The following is a 20,070-nucleotide window of genomic DNA, read 5'->3' as shown; positions in this document are numbered from 1 at the left end:
TTTATCACACACAACGGAACACCTCGAATTGTTATGTTGCTAATGATATATATGAGTAGTCCCTTAATAAATTATTCATTTAGATGGATATCGGGCTTTTTCTTCATAACAAAATCTAAACCTGACGACTTTTATAAAAACTATGTTGTAGTCATAATATATAAAGCCAACCATGATACAGATGTGCAATTACACCTACCATGTGAGAAAAGAGAAGATACTGAACTTGGATTACTTACTAAACCTTGTAGTCAACCATAGACAGAGAGAAGATTTTTTCTACATGCTGGAGCTGTTAATCAGGTTTTCAGCAGGACTGGAATTATAAAGGCATAAACTATGTAAATACCCAAAGGCAATTATTCAGGAGGTAAACAGTATAGTTAAAGAAAAATCAGCACTATAAACCACTGCCTTGCGCCTTCATTCTGTGCATGGAATGGAAAGGTGACCTCTAATAAAAGAAAAACTCTAGGTTTCAGAAGTGGAAGCTTTCCATATGTGGTTGCTAGGGGCTGCTTCACCCCTTGCCATCAAAGTCACTTTTCACCTTCCTGACACGACCCATTTTGTAGAATGTTATGAGCCATAGAACTATTGCAATTTCTCACATTTTTATAAAAAACATGAACAGGGCCCTGCTCAGATTTGAAGTCACTTTTAGAGGACTAAATTATAGTAAAACCCCCATAAATTACTCTTATTATAGAAACAACACCCATCAATGTATGTAAAATAACTTTTTATGAAGTTTTAAAATTAAATTTTTTTCAGCTAAATGAATTTATTTTTCAAAATATTTACACATTCTCACTGGATACAATACCAATAGGCTCCACAAAGTATGCCAATACTCACTTTTTAGAACATTTTTGTGAATTTATTTTACAAAAGAATTTTAGCAAATTTTTAGATTTTTCTTTACGGTGTTCAGCAAAGGGGTTTGCAATTTATTGTACCAATTATTAACGCCTTAAAGGGGTTATCCGGGTTTAAAAATCTTTTTATGGCCGGGCTGGGGAGGGATAGTTAAACATAATAAACATGGACTTACCTCCTCCGGCGCCGCCGATGTCCCGCGCCGCGGTCCCTTCGATCCGTGCCCCTGTAAACAAACAGGGGCACGGAAGCCGCGCACAGGGAGCTTCCGGTCCGCGTTGTGGACGGCTCCTCCCATCTGTCCCTATCTCTCAGCGTTGTAAGCGCTGGGAGATGGCGCGCATGGGAGCATCCGGCCGGCCGGAAGCTCCCTGTGCGCCGGTGTAATGAAACCGGCGCACGGAGAAGACGGGCCGCGGCGCGGGACATCGGCAGCACCGGAGGAGGTAAGTACATGTTTATAATGTTTAAATAGCCCTCCCCAGCCATAAAAAAATGTTTAAACCTGGATAACCCCTTTAAGGACCAGGCCCTTTTTCGTTTTTGCGTTTTTATTTTTCACTCCCCACCTTCAAAAATCTATAACTTTTTTATTTTTCCATGTACAGAGCTGTGTGATGTCTTATTTTCAGCGTAACAAATTTCACTTCGTAGTGATGGTATTAAATATTCCATGCTGTGTACTGGGAAGCGGGAAAAAAATTCTAAATGCAGTGAAAATGATGAAAAACACATTTGCGCCATTTCTTGTGGGCTTGGTTTTTACAGCTTTCACTGTGCACCCCAAATGACAGATCTACTTCATTCATTGGGTCAATACGATCACAGGGATACCAAATTTGTATAGGTTTTATAATGTTTTCATACATTTACAAAAATTCAAACCTCCTGTACAGAAAAAACTTCTTCATTTTACAGTGTTCTTGCGCTAATAACTTTTTCATACTTTAGTGTACAGAGCTGTGGATGATGTCATTTTTTGCGACTTCTGATGACATTTTCAACGCTTTTATTTTTAGGACTGTGCGACCTTCTGATCACTTTTTATAGAATTTTTTCTATTTTTTAAAATGGCTAAAAAATGCAATTTGCCACTTCGGGCGCCATTTTTCGCTATGGGGTAAAACACAGTGAATATAATAAACGGTTATTATATTTTGATAGATCGGGCATTTTTGGATGCGGCGATACCTAATGTGTTTAGGATTTTTACTGTTTATTTATATTTATATCAGTTCTAGGGAAAGGGGGGTGATTTGAATTTTTATGTTTTTTTAATATAATTTTTTTTTTTTACTTTTTTTTAATTATTTTTTTTACTATTTTTAAGACTCCCTAGGGTACTTTAACCCTAGGTTGTCTGATTGATCCTACCATACACTGCCATACTACAGTATGGCAGTATATGCGGATTTTGCACACCATCTAGTACAATGTGCAGATCGCACATTGTAATAGATAGCCTCGATCAACGAACAACGGATCGCCGCTCCCCGGTGACGTCACGGGGAGGGACGATCGGAGCCAAGATGGCGGCGCCCACACGGATCAAAGTGTTAACACCAAGCAAATGCCCGGTGAGTATGAAGAGGGCTCAAGGGTACGTAAGGGTACGTCTTATTGCGCTTTGGGGTTAAGGACACAGCGATACCAAATATGTGGGAGTTTTTTTGTGTGTTTAGGGGACTTTTACTTCATTTTATAATTTTTTTAAATTTAAGGTACTTTATTAACTGTTTTAAACTATTTTTTTTCTTATAGGTTGGCTTGGACAAGCGATCCTCTATTCGTTTGTTCAAGCTCTTACTCACTAAACACAGTGTAATACAGATGCTATGTAACACACTGAGTGTGCTCATTGTGTTGCAGCTGGGTTCTGCCTGGTGGCAGGGTCCAGCCCCCAACTGCCTTTGGAGAATCAAACCCCACCCGGATACGCGGCTCCGGGTGGCCTTCAGAAGCCTCTTAAAGCTGTGGTCATGTGCGATCATGACGTCATTTGTAGGCAAGTCACTGCTTACCGTGACATACTACTATGTCCAAAATCAGGAAGGGGTTATGAGAAATCTACCATCATAATCCATCCTGATACTCATAGATCCAGGCACCACGACTGTGGTAATATGCTTATATTTGTTATCCGTACCCTCCTTCCTTCTAAAATCAACTTTTATAATTATGCTAATGAAGTAGAAGGGCTTGGAGGATATTACTAAGCCCTTCAGTGCTGCAGATACACAGGATGTTACAATGAGTAGATCATGTCACTAACCCAACCCCCTGCTCTCTCCCTCCTCCTTCTGTCTATCTAATCTAGCAGCAGCAGGAAGTGCAGCAAACCTGCTCTGCTCAGCAGCCTTTTAAGCTACAACATGGAGAGGCTTTGGAAACAGCCTCTCAAGCTCATTAGCATAATTATAAAAGTTGATTTTAGAAGAAAGGAAGCCAAGGATAATAAATACAAGAAGATTACCACAGTCAGGGTGCCTGAATCTATGAGTAAGTGTCCCTGGTTTATTGTCAGGGCTTGGGGTCAGTGAACGCCTGGACCTCCACATGGAGGGGCATGCTTGATGGTAGATTTCCTTTATTAAAAAAACAAGTGATAACAAAGGTCATTCCATTTTCTTCCATATCCTAATTTGAACCATTTCAGTGGTACTTGCTACTTACCACCTCTTCTTCATTCTTCAACCAGCATGTTTTAGGTATAAAAATGTCCAAAATTGAATTTAATATCAAATTTTACATTTTTCAATTCTGTAGTATTTTAACCAGTTTTATTTTCAATACGTTCATAACAAGAGAATGAATATGTTAGATCTACAGATTACCAATAAAAATACCTTGAGCATGTTGTCAGTGGCCATGAGGCCTATTTTGGACCATAAATCTAGGTTACATATATTAACAGGACACTCAATGCACATCACCTTATCTAATTAACTGAAGTGATCTAATACAGTCTTTGGCAAGTCAATGACTCTTGTCAATATTGTGCAATAAACTTAATCTGTAAAGCAGATGTTCAACACCCTTTCCTGTAATTTGCATCTTAACAAAATCCCTCATCAGCTGCTCTATTGGTTGCACCATGGTGATAAATCCTTAGAAGAATTGGGAATAGACTGGTTAATTATTACAGATGGAGTCTTTCTCAGGATCTCTCAACAGAGGCTTAGTGCTCTTCTATGGCAGGGAAAATCCCACTATTATTTCACATTGTTCACCATGACCCTCGACTGGAATATTGGCAAATTTCATGAAAGAGAATAAGATTTGAGTTTTGTAATGTTTCTATTGGGAAATGGTCTACAGAAATAATGAGAATGCATAAAAGTGTTTTACACCTATATGGTCAACTATATGGTCATCTCGTTCTTTATACAAACCAATTCACAGAGGCATCTAATGGTGTCATAATGGTGTCACGTGACTCTGATCATGTACTGTGTCCCCTGATCGTACAACTCCGGCTGTGCTAAATAGCCCGACTTGTTCTAACATTAGTAAATTTACTTGTAATGGCAATATTTTACAAAAACGGTAACAAATAACATTTATACAGGATCTATTGAGGATATACATACATGGATTATGCCAAAATATAGTGAACACATTCATATACAAGCATTCCCCGGGTTACATACAGGCAGGTTCTGTAGGTTTATTCTTAAGTTGAATTTGTATGTAAGTCGGAAGTGTATATTTTATAATTGTGACCTTAGCCAAAATTTTTTTGGTCTCTTTGACAACCGGATTTTAAATATGTTGGGTTGTCATAAGAACCAGGATTAACAATAAAGCTTAACTGTTACAGCTGATCATTGTAGCCTAAGGCTCAAGTACAGTAAATTACCAACACCCAGAGGTCCCTTTATAATTAGGGGTCGTCTGTTAGTCGAGTGTTCTTAAGTCGTTGACTGCCTGTAGATAGATTCCCTATGAAGGCCATTTGGGTCTAGGGTTTGTAACTCATGAATCCAGAAGGTTTCCCTCTGTAATGTCGTCTCCTTGTCTTTTTGGTTCTTTCATATCATCTAATATTTTAATTAGGATCGGGAATGGTGATATTTTTGAAATGTGATGGAAGTGGAAATAACAGATTCTATCTTCTAATAGTGGACTTGTGTTGTCCTGTGCGGTGTCCTACATACTGGCGGTCATTAGCTGATGACGGCTCAGGAGAGTCAAAAAAGGGTCTTCTGTCACACTTTTGTTATACTTTTTTTGGGCACCATCCATGAGGTGCCGGAAATTTTATTTTATACCAGTTAGCTACATTTTTCCATGAGCACAAGGAACATGGAGCCAGGAGCCAACCCATCATATTTCATACAATTATTGATAATATTGTTCATGATGGAAATTCATGAATCCACTTTGGCCAAACTTCTGGTGTCATTTTTTACCAAAACCGACCTTCCGACACATTTATGAAGGCTTTTTTTACAATTTTCCCCTTTTTCTGTCTCGTCACCAAAGGGGCATGTCCTTCTTTAAAGGAGGCATGATCTTTGGTGAAAGGAGGCGAGGTCTGATGGAAATTAGTCTGTGCACATTGTGGCTCTCAGTTTAGACCAGCTAAAAGCAGATCTAAATGTAGAACTTAAACTGCACCCGAATTCATCATCACAATGATAAATCTGATGCAGCAAAAGAAGTAGTCGAGATCAGATCCTGCGACACATTCATAAATATGTGTTTTGCTTATGTCAACATCATTGGTAATACTATGGCATTAGCATATAGTGCCGGATATAGATGAATATAGAAATCAGTCAGGTTTATTTACCCTAATAACAGAATTCATAGGGGTGGGGAAAAGTTTTGCCAACGCTGCATTAGCCAAGGGCTACTGACACAAACCAAATACGTACAGCACTTCCTATGTACCACATGATAACATTTTATTACCTGCTGAATATATTAAATCAACTGTTGGTTTTGACTTACTGCACAGAATAATAGCTTTTTAAAGGTTACATTAATTCTTAGTTTGTAATGATATTGCTAAAGACTGTTAAACACAGTCTTCTGCCAGCTGCTTTAATGAAGTGTATAAATGTCAATAATTGTACAACATTAGATGGCTGTTTGCGGATACACTAGAGACAGAAAATGTCAAGCAGTATAAAGCCAGGAGTAAAATGCATCACTGAAGAAACCTATAGTGCAAAACTCATTTAAGGCATTCTTTAATACTAGCGTGCTACAAAACCTTTCTCCAAAGTGATTTATTTCAGCTACATGTTCTTCACTGTTAAAATTTAGCAAAAGTGTTAATGTATATGTTCATGGATGATTTGTAGTTCAAAGAAGAAAGTTCTCAACAAGCTTAATAACCTGTACTTTTTTAAATTTTTTGTTTCCATTTTTCACTCCCCACCTTCCAGAACTTATAACGTTTTTATTTTCCGTTTTACAGAACTGTATATCTCTGCGACAAACTGTACCTCCTAGTTTCAGAATTTAATATTCCATGCAATGTACTGGAAAATTGGAAAAAAATCCAAATGCTTTAAAATAACAAAAAATGCAGAAGTGCCATCTTACGTTTTTCGAATGTACAGCTTTCATTAGGCGCACCAAATGACTCTTCTTTAATTTTGGTATTTAGTCAGTATGATCAAGTAGATTACAAATTTATATATCTTCAATTATGTTTCAATACCTTTAAAAAAATCCCCATTTTGGGGACTATATACCCTTTAATTTAAATTTTTATTTGTGACAAACTGGCAAAAAAGTGGTGATTGGATAACAGGATGTTTTGTACATTATGGGCTTCAACCCAGGGAATAATCAATTTTATACCCATTTTTTTTTTTTTTAGATTTTTTGGAGCACCTTAGGGCACTTGAACCCTAGGGGGTCTGATCATTGATACATTATACTACGATACTGATGCTTTATAGTATATTTGCACTGCTGTAGAGAGGGCCTATTACAGATGCTGCTATGACAGGGGATCCTCCATAAAGGTTGGCAGCCGTCCTAACAACCAATTGGCATAACAATAACAGGTTATCTGGTAAAGGTAACACACAATTTAAGGTACTTTACAGCATTACATGTCATTCCTTGAAAATCGTATATCCTTATGTAGGGCATCATACATCTTCATCACAGTGTGAGACCAGTAGTACAAAGGAGATACAGGAATTATTCTTGAAGTTCTTCTGTGGGAGAGTTCGGTTTGTAAACACGACATGGCCCTTATTTCACAGTCCAGATCCAACCAAATGAAGAAGCCCTTTTAACATGCAGGAAAAAAGAGATAGAGTGGAAATATTAGGCATAGTCTCCCTGTAGTAACCTGATTTGCTATTTCATGGAGAAATGACTGCTTTTATAATATATGTGGAGTGTAAATACTCTGGAGTCTGAAAAAAGCTTTAGACATCAATCAGGGGAGTTGTAGTACATGCTGAGTGAAGAATTTATTTTACAACCAATTTTCTTTATGATCAATTTGCTTCATAACTATTTGTGGACAAACATGACAAACACGGTCAAGGGCAGCAATTTGCCAAATTTGACATTTTGCCGCTAATCTGGCAACTTGTCCAGGTCACATGGGACGCATCTAAACCCACAACTTGAACGGAAAGTTCAGGTCCACTCTAGTTGTCACCAGGGTTTATAGGGTTTATTTCCACAACATCTACTTCAGGGTTGTAGCCATATTGGAAGCTACTATATAGGACTTGTAGTGAAAAGGATCTCTAAAAGGGTTTCATTGATTACAGGTCTTTAGGGCAAATTAACTTTGGGTCTAATTGGGGTTCTTCACTATGTTTTATGTAAGTTTTTTGTCTGAACAAATAATAGGTTTCGATATTAATTAATTTGTAGCTTTAAAGGGTATATAAATGAATATAGTGAAACAGACTAAAGAAAGAATTAAGCTAGTTATCTGGAATAAGATAACGTTTTGGGGTAAAACAGATGTCTTGTCAGGGCCAAGATTAATTGACAGGTCTGGTTAAAGGTCAGAATCATATTTGTGGTCGAATCGGGAATCTGAATAAATTTAGAGGTTTTGTTGTGGCATCTTTTATACTGTTAGTGTTACTTTAGCCATACTTGCATAAAGACACGGCAAATACACACCACCATTCAGCTATGACTAAGTCGGAATATTTTTTCTCTACATCTACATGCCTTATTAAAGCATTTACATATGAGAGAGGGAAACCTGTTTAGGTCTCTCCTCTGTCAGTTGGAGCAGAGGAGCTCTAAAAAGCTACAGTATATAGTTCTTTAATTCAAACTTCATGCAGAACGTTGGGTGAAAGGGTTTGTCTATGATAAGACAGCCCCTTTAAATTTTTACTTACCTAGAACAGATCAGAAAGGCCATCAGTAAGAAAAAATTGCACCTTCTGTAAACACACAGTAAACATCAGATCATGATGAAGATACCATCTAAATCAGGTAACTGCTCAGAGATTTACAACAATTACTTCATACACTTTATTACCTGGAGTTCATTAAAGGATTAAACTCCAGTGTGATATGTATGTGTAAGTGACAGCTAATGTAGGATAATGTCAGATTTACTAGTTAGTTCCTAAACTGAGAATATTTATAGACACAGACAACGCCTTTTCATTTTACATGCCTGTGTCCATGCTTAAACAATAAGATAAATTGTTAATTTCTGGTATTATAGATAATAAAGTAGATTACAAAATTCACTAAATGTCACATAATACTAAAAAGATACAGAAGTTTATAAAACACACTGGGGCACATTTACTAAGAACAGTGCAATCTGCACTAAATGCAGTTTGCCTGTGTATAGTGCAGAATGCGCCAGATTCAGGATTTATGGCGCACGTTCTTCATGAATCTGGGGCTTCCTGCACTGCCTTAATGGAGTGCACCTTTAACATAAGGCGTGCAACACATTTCTGTTGGACTTTGCATAATAAAACTGGCGCACGATCCGTCTGAGCATTGGAACCCTTCTTCATTGCAGAAATTTGTGTAGAAAGAAGCATAATACAACTGCGCCACAAAACAGTCACGAGCAACACAAAACAGTCATGTGCAACACAAATATCTGTTCAAGCAATTCAACAGAAAACTAGTGCAAGTACCTTAGTAGATGTTCCCCACTGTGCCTGATGCTGGCTGATTAGTCTGGCGCAGTATAAGACTGGTGAGTCGTACCTTGCACCTCCTATTAGCTGGTCTAGTTTGCTGCACCACAATATTTAATTTTCTGGAGCATGGACTGAATTTTCTGGAGCATGGACTGAATTTTGTGGAGCAATGAATATTTCCAAGTAGGCCATGCCCCACTTTTTACAGAGAACAAAACCATTTTTTGGACAGCTCAAAAGCTGCTTAAAATGCTCTAAAACTTCCAATAGCAGTTCAAGTACAAATTATTTCAAAATCCTGGCATGGACAGATTGATAAGATCAATCATTATCATTGACTTAAGATGGAAACCAAACTGTCCTAAACTGTGCGGGCACCGATCGCGGTTGTTAAGCCTGCAAATGCATCCGGCAAAGCTGCTGAAGGCATTTAAATCCTGGCGGCGATTTGTAGTAGTATGGCAGTATATGGTAGGATCATTCAGACAACCTAGGGTTAAAGTACCCTAGGGAGTCTGCAAAATAGTAAAAAAAAAAAAGTTTAAATTTTTTTTTTTTAAATTAAATTGAAAAAAACTAAAAATTCAAATCACCCCCTTCCCTAGAACTGATATAAATATAAATAAACAATAAAAATAATAAACATTTTAGGCACACCACACCCCAAAATGTCCGAGCTATCAAAATATAATAACGTTTTTTCCCGGCGTTTAACTCTGTAATGGAAAATAGCGGCCAAAGTAAAAAATGCCACTTTGACAATTTTAAAAATATAAAAAATGCAATAAAAAGTGATTATACAATGGTAAATTGTCAAAAAATTACCACCCACAGCTCTGTACACTGAATTATGAAAAAATTATTAGCGCCAAAAGATGGCAAAATGATTTTTTTTTTTTTCGTACAGGAGCTTTTAATTTTTGTAACTGTATGAAAACATTAAAAAACCTATGCAAATTTGATTTCCCTGTGATCGCACCAACCCAAAGAATGAAGTAGATATGTCATTTGGGGTGCGTAATGAAAGTTGTAAAATCCAAACCCACAGGAATATGGCGCAAATATATTTTTTCACCGTTTTCACTGCACCTGGAATTTTTTTCCTGCTTCCTAGTATACGACATGAAATATTAAATACCATCACTATAAAGTGCAATTTTTTATGCAGAAAACAAGCCCTCACACAGCTCTTTACATGGAAAAATAAAAAGTTATGGATTTTTGAAGGTGGGGAGGGAAAAATGAAAATGCAAAAACAAAAAAGGGCCTCGCCTGGAAGGGGTTAATCCATCTCCCACATTCTGCTAGAGTTTTTATTTTGATTTGGCACATGTATCCTTCAAAATCCTAGGCAAAAACACACCCATAACCTAAGGAGTACTGTGGATAGGAATTGGTTAAATGTATGTGAAGAGGTGAAGATGCAGTAGAAGAGTGAGCCCTACAGGATTAATAAAATAATTGATTTAGATATGGTACAAGAAATTATAGCATTAAGACATAAAGCCCAATAGTGCAGCTACAAGGCACCCAAGCGAGAAGGACACGACATGCTCAGCGCTATAATAACGTTTTCATTACGTATAAACAGGATGTGAGTTCATGTTTACATTGGCTCTCTATAGGCACTTTGATCTTTCAGCACGAGAAGGTTTAATAATTGGGTAGTTAAGTGTTTAAAAAGAACCAAAGATACCTCAACAATTATAGCTAATGATTTACTGCATATCACATTTTATAGTCTTCTTATGTTCTTTCTAACATAACTTTGTGAATATGGATGTTATGAATTATGCACATAACCTGCAATGAAAAGTATGACACATAAGGAGATTACTTGGGATAGCATTTAGCTAAGACTCTTCCTTTTTCCTCTACTGACTTGTACACTGGTATCCTGTATGTGAAGTACTAGCAGTGTCAGACTATGCAGGGAAACATCCTCAACTGGTAACACCCACTTGGCTATCAAATCATAACTTCTTAAAATAAAAGTATTGATTTAAAAAGGAATGTCAGAAAAAGTAACAAATACGTAAGGCAATGCAATGGAATCAAATGTGTTATGTTTGTAGTGAGGCCTAGCACCAGGAATATGTGGCTTGGCCCAGGTGAAAAGGCTCTGTCCAAGCCCCCATGGACAAGAGAGAGAAGCAGGAAGAGGGGGAGGTCACAGAACGGTGAAGAAACAAAACAATTGAAAATCTTTATGTGTTGCACTCCTCTATAGCTCCTCTGTCCAAGCTGATGAGGAACCATCAGGGGTATAACACCTGACCCAACCGGGCCCATTTGGGGATGCAATGTTGGGTCATAATTCACTGATGCAAACCTCTGGGCCCCTTCCTCTGTGTCTGTACTTCCTCCTTCCATAGGCCGGCACAGGTATCAGCCTGTCTGCCCACCTGAACACCTGCCTGAACGCCGGCCTACCTTAGCGCCAGTCCACCTGAACGCCGGCCCACCTGCTCAAAGGCCGGCCCGCCCAGCCAAACGCCGGGCCGCCTGCTCAAACAGCAGTCCATCCACCTGCCCAAACGTTGGCCCATCCAAACGCCCTAGTGCCACCCCAACCCAATGAACGCCGGGCTTCCAACCTAATGGAATGCCGGCCTGCCCGGCAGAACGTCAGCCCGACCACCCACCCAGACGGGCCCCAAACGCTCGCCTGAACACCTAGCCTATCCGCACGCCCGAACAACTAGCCCGGCCACCCGCCCGAACACCTAACACAGCCACCAGCCCGAACACCTAGCCCAGCCGCCTGAACACCTAGCCCGCCCTCCTGCCCGAACACCTAGACTACCCAGTCTGCCCAAACACCTAGACAGCTCGAACACCTAAACCACCCGCCCAAACACCTAAATGCCGGCCAGAACGTCTGCCCGCCGGGTCGCCCACCCCAACACCCACCTGAACACCTGCCCGACTGCGGCCACCCTGGACACCCAAACAGCAAGTAACTATATATGTATTTCTTTATATATACATGCACATGCTGTATGTGTGTTTTTGTATATGGTGTGTTTGGCCTGTGGCCTGTGGTGTTAGCGGTAGGCCAGGGATCACACATGGAGACAGGAATCTTAAAAAAAACATTTCCTTAAAACAGTGTGTACTACATGCAGTTTGCCTGTGTAGAGTGCTGCTGGCTCTAGATTCATGAATTGTGGCGCACGTTCTTCATGAATCTGGCTCTTCCTGTACTGCCCTGATAGAGTGCAGCAACTTTTTTTGGTTTACCTTTAACATGGTGGGTGCAACACACTTTTGTCATACTATACATGTTAGATGTGGCACACGGTCTAACTGTGCACAGGATGAAATTTGTGTCACATATGTGAGACAAGGACTTCTTAAATACATGTGCAAGCAGTTTGCACTGAAAAGAACGTGTAAAGTCCAAAAGTACAAGTACCTTAGTAAATGCGGGCCACAGTCTCTTTAATAGCACACAGTCCAAGGCAGCAGCAGGTAACAGGCTGAGAACTTTCCTCTCTGTAGGCACACATGAGGCTGTGGATTGATTGGCTGTGGATGCGGAATTTAGAAGAGTACCTCAGGCCTGGTCCAGTGCTTGCTTTCCTTCATCCTGGTGGTAGATGTCCTCTAAGGGACTTTCCCATGAAAGAAAAAAAATCTCAGATTTCTACAATCATTTTTATAAATCCATCTATTTCTGTGATCTGACAATGTGGTTAGATTTTCAGGGTACAAGATTTATATACACTTTCATTTAACTTCTGAACATTCACCAGTATCTAACACACAGAAAGAGAAATTAAGCAGATCAGAGATGAGATACCTATTGCACACAATGACAGCTCTCCTACAACTCTGCTATTCCATAACACATGGATCTGTTGTGCCTTCCTGCTGTGCCTCCCCATATAAAGAACTTGTCTGTCAGTAGTTTTACACTCCTCACGCTGCTGCCGGCAGGAATACAGTCTGCGTGTCAGTGTGAGCTCTGTCCTGGACTGCAGGGGGGCGGGGCTAGAGTGCAGGAAGCAAAGAGAGAGAGCAAGACTCAGTTTCACGGCATCACACAGAAATCCAAGATGGCCTCCCTGACCCTAAGTCCAAAGTTACACGGTCATGTCTATGGGCAACTGAAATTGTGTACACCAGAACTGATAGAGACAGGTTAGACTTATACCAGTGAAATGTTGTATTTTTGTTAATAACAGTGAATTAGAGAATGTATTATTTTGTTATCCTGATTACATTTATAAACTTGTGGGAATATCCCGTTTGTTTGTTACTAATGTGCAGAGTGCACCAGATTATTGATTACAGGCACTGTTCTGGATTTGTGCACCAGATTTTTTTTGGTGCACCTTTAAACATGCAACACAATTCTGTCGAGTAGCTAAAATAAATGTGGAAGAGAGTAGCAGAGGAGAGGACAAGGAGGAAACACTAGTAGTATAATACCATATGGATCAATAGCTCAAGTAAAAGGTGAAACGGTGCTCCTGTCTGTTGTTTTGCTAAAAATAGGCACAACACTACTGAGAGCCTTAAAGTGTAAAATAAGACTGATGCTGTGTGTCAGGTCTGCCTATACTGATAGTGTTGTTTTTTAAAAGTACACTTGCAAGGTGCAGGAACGCACGAGACCACCTACTCCACAGGTGGCCAATGGTGGTCAGGCCTACATGGCACAAAGGTAGCATAGTCCTATAACAAACACAAACACAAGTAGTTAATTTATTTTCAAAAGAAATTACAAAGCAACAACATCATGTACAGTTACACAAAAGTAAAGTAAAGTTGATCAAAAATGATGTATATGTGAAACAGTGTTTCTTCTTAGTCATGCTAAGTTAGTTCAACTCCTTCTAATACAGATTCTGTCTACATAAGATAGCAATCTGAAAGCTTACAGTACTTCCTACTGTGCCAGGGAGTTGATTGTACAGATAAAACCTAATTATTAGAAATAACTATAATTGATTTCTAGCACGAAACAAGCAATTACAAGCACAGACTTTGGAGAGTAAACATTGGTGGCCAAGTTACAGCAATATTAAGTACTGTATTCTGAGGTTTCAAGCACCACAGTGCCTCTATACTCAGCAGTGCAAGCACTGGGCATACCAGTGCAAGTGTCAGGGCCCAGAGCTGCTGGGGGGTCACATAAGGCTGTGCATAAGGAATCAAGGGGGTGAGGGACGCCGTATCTAATGAATTCAAAGGGGTTACCATGGCTTTTTAAAAAATAAACATAGTGGGCTGTATATAAAATAACTATGAGGGGACTGTTTGAGACCATAAACTAGTAAATAATTTAGGGAACAGGATACGGTTTTAATTTCTGAATTTTTAATGCAGCCGTGTGACTTCACTGCAAAGGGGCCCTCTGAGTCTCTGTCATTCAGTCTCTGACTGAAAGCAGGAGTCAACCATGCCTTTACATATTACCAGCGACGTTGCCCGTCTACAATATCAGCCTCAATATCCTACCAGTACAAGCCACTACGTACCACAATTTCAGGTACAATGTACCTATAGTGCCAGCTGTTCCCCTATTACCAGCTGTTGTTTTCTTACCATCCACGATGTACTTCTGAAATTCCATGATACTTTACATTTACATGAGGGCTTATCTGTTGTACAAACTGTACTTCCCTGAAAAGAAGACACTGGCAAAAAAGGAGTGTCTTATATTCATTTTTACTCTTAAAGAGACACCTGAGGATGTCTTATTTTTCCATGAGAAGAGTTCTCATTTATTACTGAAAAAAAAAAAAATCAACCACTACAGTATTAACATACAGTAGTCGGGCCACCACAGATATCAGTGTAACCAGCCTAACTCTGAATTCCATCAAGAAAGTCTAGTGATTCTATTTCCTCATACAACAATATATGGTACATTTCCCTATCACAGAATTTATGAACAAAAAGCAAGATCTTTTATTTAATGATCAATGGGGCAAATTGATAATTAAATAAAGGTCCTCCGGAGTTCACCTTCTTCTTCCTGGTGCTTGTAAGTGCATGTCTTGTGACACAATGCGAAATGTTAAATCCCGCGCATAGACTGATTTGTGTCGTGTGCAAGCCGGCGCCGATGCGCCAAAATCCGATCGCATGCACCAAAATCCCCTGTTAAATGTGATGCAAAACGGAAATCATCAGGAAACCCAATGAAAATGCGCTCCGCTGACCCTAAGTTAATGAGCCCCATTATTTCAACAACTTCTATAACTCTGCAAAACTCTGAGTTTCAAGCTGAACATCTTGTGACTCCATTTCTTTTATAATCATTGAACCCAATCTCATGTTTAGCACTTTCCTTCAAGGAGCACTTCTTCGGGGAGCTGCTTGTATTGCATTTGTCAACTCAACAGTCTGATTGTGTGCCATGAATTCTTCCTCATATCACAACCTCTTGTAGTATCTAAATGATCTACTAATACTAATGCTAATGTATGGCGTGCGGGGAACTGCTTACAAAGCATACATCAGCAACACGTTTCAAACACACTATGGACGCACAGTGCATTTGAAACGCGTTGCTGATGTATACTTTATAAGCTGTCAATTTTTGTATCCAAGACTACGGTCCGAAAATAAAGACATGGAGTTTTAACTTTCAAGTATTGGTGTCTGAGTTTCCTGTTGCTGGATACAAGATCACAAAGTGGTATAAAACATTCCTCCTACCAGCCGTCCGGCACAGCCTCCTGCCCGTCGTCCGGCACATCTTCTAAAGCCCAAAGTAAAGCCCCACCTGTCCGCGCTTCCCCCTGTTCCCCACTAAACCCACACAGCCCGCCGAACCTTCCGATGCCGAACTCTGCCCACCAGGACCATAAAGAAAAAGAGCAATTAACTTTATCGGTATATATATATATATATATATATATATATATTTATTGTATATGCTTGAGTATAAGCCGACCCGCATATAAGCCGAGACCCCTAATTTTACCACCAAAAAATGGGAAAACCTATTGACTCGAGTATAAGCCGTCGGACTATATAATTTTTTTAAAGTATCAGTTCCGTAATTAACTCGTGTATAAGCCGAGTTGAGGATTTTCAGCACATTTTTTGTGCTGAAAAACTCAGCTCATACATGAGTATATATATATATATATATACATGTGTGTGTGTGTGTGCATATATAAGTATATATGTGCATATGCTGTATAAGTGTTTATGTATATTCTGTATATGGTGTGTATGTATATATGTGTATATTTACTATATGTATGTCTATATGCTGTATGTATGTGCAGTGTGTGTGTATATGCTGTACATATACTCAGTATTGGTGATATTAATCAAGGCTTCTGCACCACGTCAGTGGCATAGAAGCACAGAAATAATCGCTAATTTTAGTTTATAGCTAGCACTTGCGATTATTTTCTCCAATCCACCACCTTCAAGCCAGTGGAGCGCTGCCGATGAGGAGTGGGCTGACACGGGCATTCCTGTCCCAGCTCATGTGCAATCTCTGCAGCTGGCAAATTTTCACATGTCTCGCTGCATTTATTTCCATGCTAGGCCCTGCCCGGGCCCTCGCCTCTTCATGTATCCGGCTAAACCGAATCAGCAGCGAGCTGTCGAGTGCTGGCGTATGATAAATAACCCCCTACGTGTGTATATGGTGTGTTTATACTGAATGTATGTGTATAAACGGTGAGTGTATACTGTATGTATAAGTATATGATGTATATATACTATATGTATGTATATAATGGGGGTCATTTACTAAGGGCCCGATTTGCGTTTTCCCGACGTGTTACCCGAATATTTCCGATTTGCGCCGATTGTACCTGAATTGCCCAGGGATTGTGGCGCACGCGATCGGATTGTGGCGCATCGGCGCCGGCATGCGCGTGACAGAAATGGGGGGGCGTGGCCGAACGAAAACCCGACGTATTCGGAAAAACCGCCGCATTTAAAAACCGAAAAAGTGTCGCTTGGGGAGCGCTTACCTCGACCTGGTCCGAGGTGGTGCATTCCGGCGCGATGAGATGACTTTCAGCGCAGCAGCGCCACCTGGTGGACGGCGGAAGAACTACATTCATAAATCCCGGCCGGACCCGAATCCAGAGCAGAGAACGCGCAGCTGGATCGCGACTGGACCGGGTAAGTAAATGTGCCCCAATGTGTATATACTAGAGATGAGCGAGTATACTCGAGATAGAGCATTTAATTAAAAAAACACAGTGAAGAACAATGAAGAATAGAATAAAAACAGTGAACACAGGATCATTTAAGTGAAAAACACAGTGAAGAACACAGTGAAGAATAGATTACAGATGTTCGGCACATCTGCTTACTTGTCGGGAGATACGTGCAGAACAGTGCGAACAAAATAGTATGTGAAGAACAATATATATATGTGTGAAGAACACATTGAAGAACACGGTGAGCAGGACGTTGACACCAGGGAGCAGCACAGAGACATCGGGGGAACAGCAGCACGGAGACATCGGGGGAACAGCAGCACAGAGACATCGGGGCAGCTCGGAGACATCAGGGCAGGGGCAGAACGGAGGCATCGGGGCAGCACGGAGACACTGGGGCAGTACGGAGACATGGGGCAGCACGGAGACATCAGGGCAGGGGCAGAATGGAGACACTGGGGCAGCACGGAGATACTGGGGCAGCACGGAGACATCGGGGCAGCATGGAGACATCGGGGCAGCACAGAGACATCGGGGCAGGGGCAGAACGGAGACACCGGGGCAGCACGGAGACACTGGGGCAGCACGGAGACATCGGGGCAGCACGGAGACATCGGGACAGGGGCAGAACGGAGACACTGGGGCAGCACGGAGATACTAGGGCAGCACGGAGACATCGGGGTAACCCGGAGACATCGGGGCAGCACAGAGACATCGGGGCAGGGGCAGAACGGAGACACAGGGGCAGCACGGAGACACTGGGGCAGCATGGAGACATTGGGCAGCACAGAGACATCGGGGCAAGGGTAGAACGGAGACACTGGGGCAGCACGGAGACATCGGGGCAGCACAGAGACATCGGGGCAGGGGCAGAACGGAGACACCGGGGCAGCACAGAGACATCGGGGCAGCAGGGAGACATCGGGGCAGCACGGAGACATCGGGGCAGCACGGAGACATCGGGGCAGGGGCAGCAGGGAGATATCGGGACATTCTATTCTTCACTGTTCTTCACATCTGCTAACTTTTCGGGAGATAATATACACGCGGAACAGTGAAGAATAGATTGCAGATGTTTGCATACATCTGCTAACTTATCAGAAGACATTCTTTTTCAATTAAATAACACATTTTATTCCCGAACCATGGTCCCCTTGAAAAATGCTCAAGTCTCCCATTGACTTCAATGGGGCTCGTTATTCGAGACGAGCACTCGAGCCGAGACGAGCACTCGAGCATCAGGAAAAGTTTGTCTCGAATAACGAGCACTCGAGCATTTTAGTGCTCGCTCATCTCTAGTATATACTGTACAATATGTGTGCACATTTGATGTTTATATATGGTATGTTTGTATAAATGTATGGATGTGTACATACTGTGTGTGTATAAACTATATGAGTTTGTATATGTATTAGTGTATAAAAGTATAAATTAGTGCACAAATGTGTGTATAAGTATACACGAGTATATAAAAATGAGTGTATAAGTTTAGAACTTTGTGTTTGTATATAATATATATGTGTGTACATGAGTGCGTAAATGTATGTGAGTGTATAAACTTGTCTATACCGATATGTATATATGCTTTTTTATGAGAAAGGGGGCCCCATGCAAAAATCTGCATGTTCTCCCAGTTACACCCCTGTGTGCAGGGAGCACTTTCCCTCACACTGTTTGCTGAAATTTCCTCTGCTGCCTGAGATTACATCAGGCAGTGGGAGGCAGAAGCTCTGAAGAATAAGGGGGAGGCAGCCTACCAGCCAAGTTTTCTGGCTCTTACGCATAATTTTAAAAGTTGAAGGCCATAGATAGCAAATAATAAATATATAGACAGACAATACAGAGGCTTTTACAAAGATCTTTTTATACCTAAAATCAACTTTTAAAATGATGACAGGCAGTCAGGAATCTTGAGAATAGTACTGAAAGGGCGGAGTTTAAGGCAGTTGTTTCTGCCTCTCCTCACCTTTAACTTGCTATTTCCCTTATTTCCTGACTTTAGGACATGACGAAATATAAATAGTATAAAACCTGGATCAATCTTTCAACTGCAGGCTGCAGGCAGGCTGGTAGCTGCGTATAAAACCCTCTCCAGTTCAGGAGCTGTTAGGGAGACTGATAACTTCTCTACAGTCATGGCCAAAAGTTTTGAGAATGACACAAATATTATATTTTCACATGATCTCTTGCCCTCTGGTTTTTATGTGTGTTTGTCAGATATTTTTATCACATACATAAATACAAGTGCAATTATATTATGAGTAACAAAAGCTTTTATTGACAGTAAGAATGAGTTAATGCAGCAAGTCAATATTTGCAATGTTGACCCTTCTTCTTCAGGACCTCTGCAATTCTCCCTGGCACCTCTCAATCAACTTCTGGACCAAATTCTGACTGATAGCAGTCCATTCTTGCACAATCAATGCTTGCATTTTGTCACAATTTATTGGTTTTTGTTTGTCCAACCATCTCTTGATGATTGACCACAAGTTCTCAATGGGATTAAGTTCTGGGGAGTTTCTAGGCCATGGATCCAAAATCTCTATGTTTTGTTCCCTGAGCCATTTAGTTATCACCTTTGCTTTATGGCAAGGTGCTCCATCATGCTGGAAAAGTCATTGTTGATCACCAAACTGCTCTTGGACGTTTGGGAGAAGTTGCTCTTGGAGGACATTCTGGTACCATTCTTTATTCATGGATGTGTTTTTAGGCAAGACTGTGAGATAGCCAATTGCCTTGGCTTAGAAGCCACCCCACACATGAATGGTTGCAGGATGCTTTACAGTTGGCATGAGACAAGACTGGTGGTATCGCTCACCTTGTCTTCTCCCAACAAGCTGTTTTCCAGATGTTCCAAACAATCGGAAAGGGGATTCATCAAAGAAAATGACTTTACCCCAGTCCTCAGCAGTCCCCTCCCTGTACCT

The 20,070-nt window shown here is 40.6% G+C and overlaps 1 long non-coding RNA gene across 1 annotated transcript in view; it reads right to left on the bottom strand.

The window, feature by feature from the left end:
- Positions 1 to 3,712: 3,712 nt before the first annotated feature.
- The window catches only part of LOC140128997 (uncharacterized), a 37,048-nt gene continuing 20,690 nt past the window's right edge, over positions 3,713 to 20,070 (bottom strand). Inside the window, exons 2-5 of the long non-coding RNA XR_011855238.1 lie at positions 12,799 to 12,989; positions 12,412 to 12,610; positions 8,223 to 8,267; positions 3,713 to 7,135 (exon numbers count right to left, since the gene is read on the bottom strand). This is a non-coding gene — a long non-coding RNA (uncharacterized lncRNA). The remainder of the gene's footprint in view (positions 7,136 to 8,222; positions 8,268 to 12,411; positions 12,611 to 12,798; positions 12,990 to 20,070) is intronic.

This window comes from Engystomops pustulosus, chromosome 4 (assembly GCF_040894005.1).
Source record: "Engystomops pustulosus chromosome 4, aEngPut4.maternal, whole genome shotgun sequence".
Taxonomy (NCBI): domain Eukaryota; kingdom Metazoa; phylum Chordata; class Amphibia; order Anura; family Leptodactylidae; genus Engystomops; species Engystomops pustulosus.
Note: the sequence above shows the minus strand (reverse complement) of the source record. Positions and strands in the feature narration are given on the sequence as shown.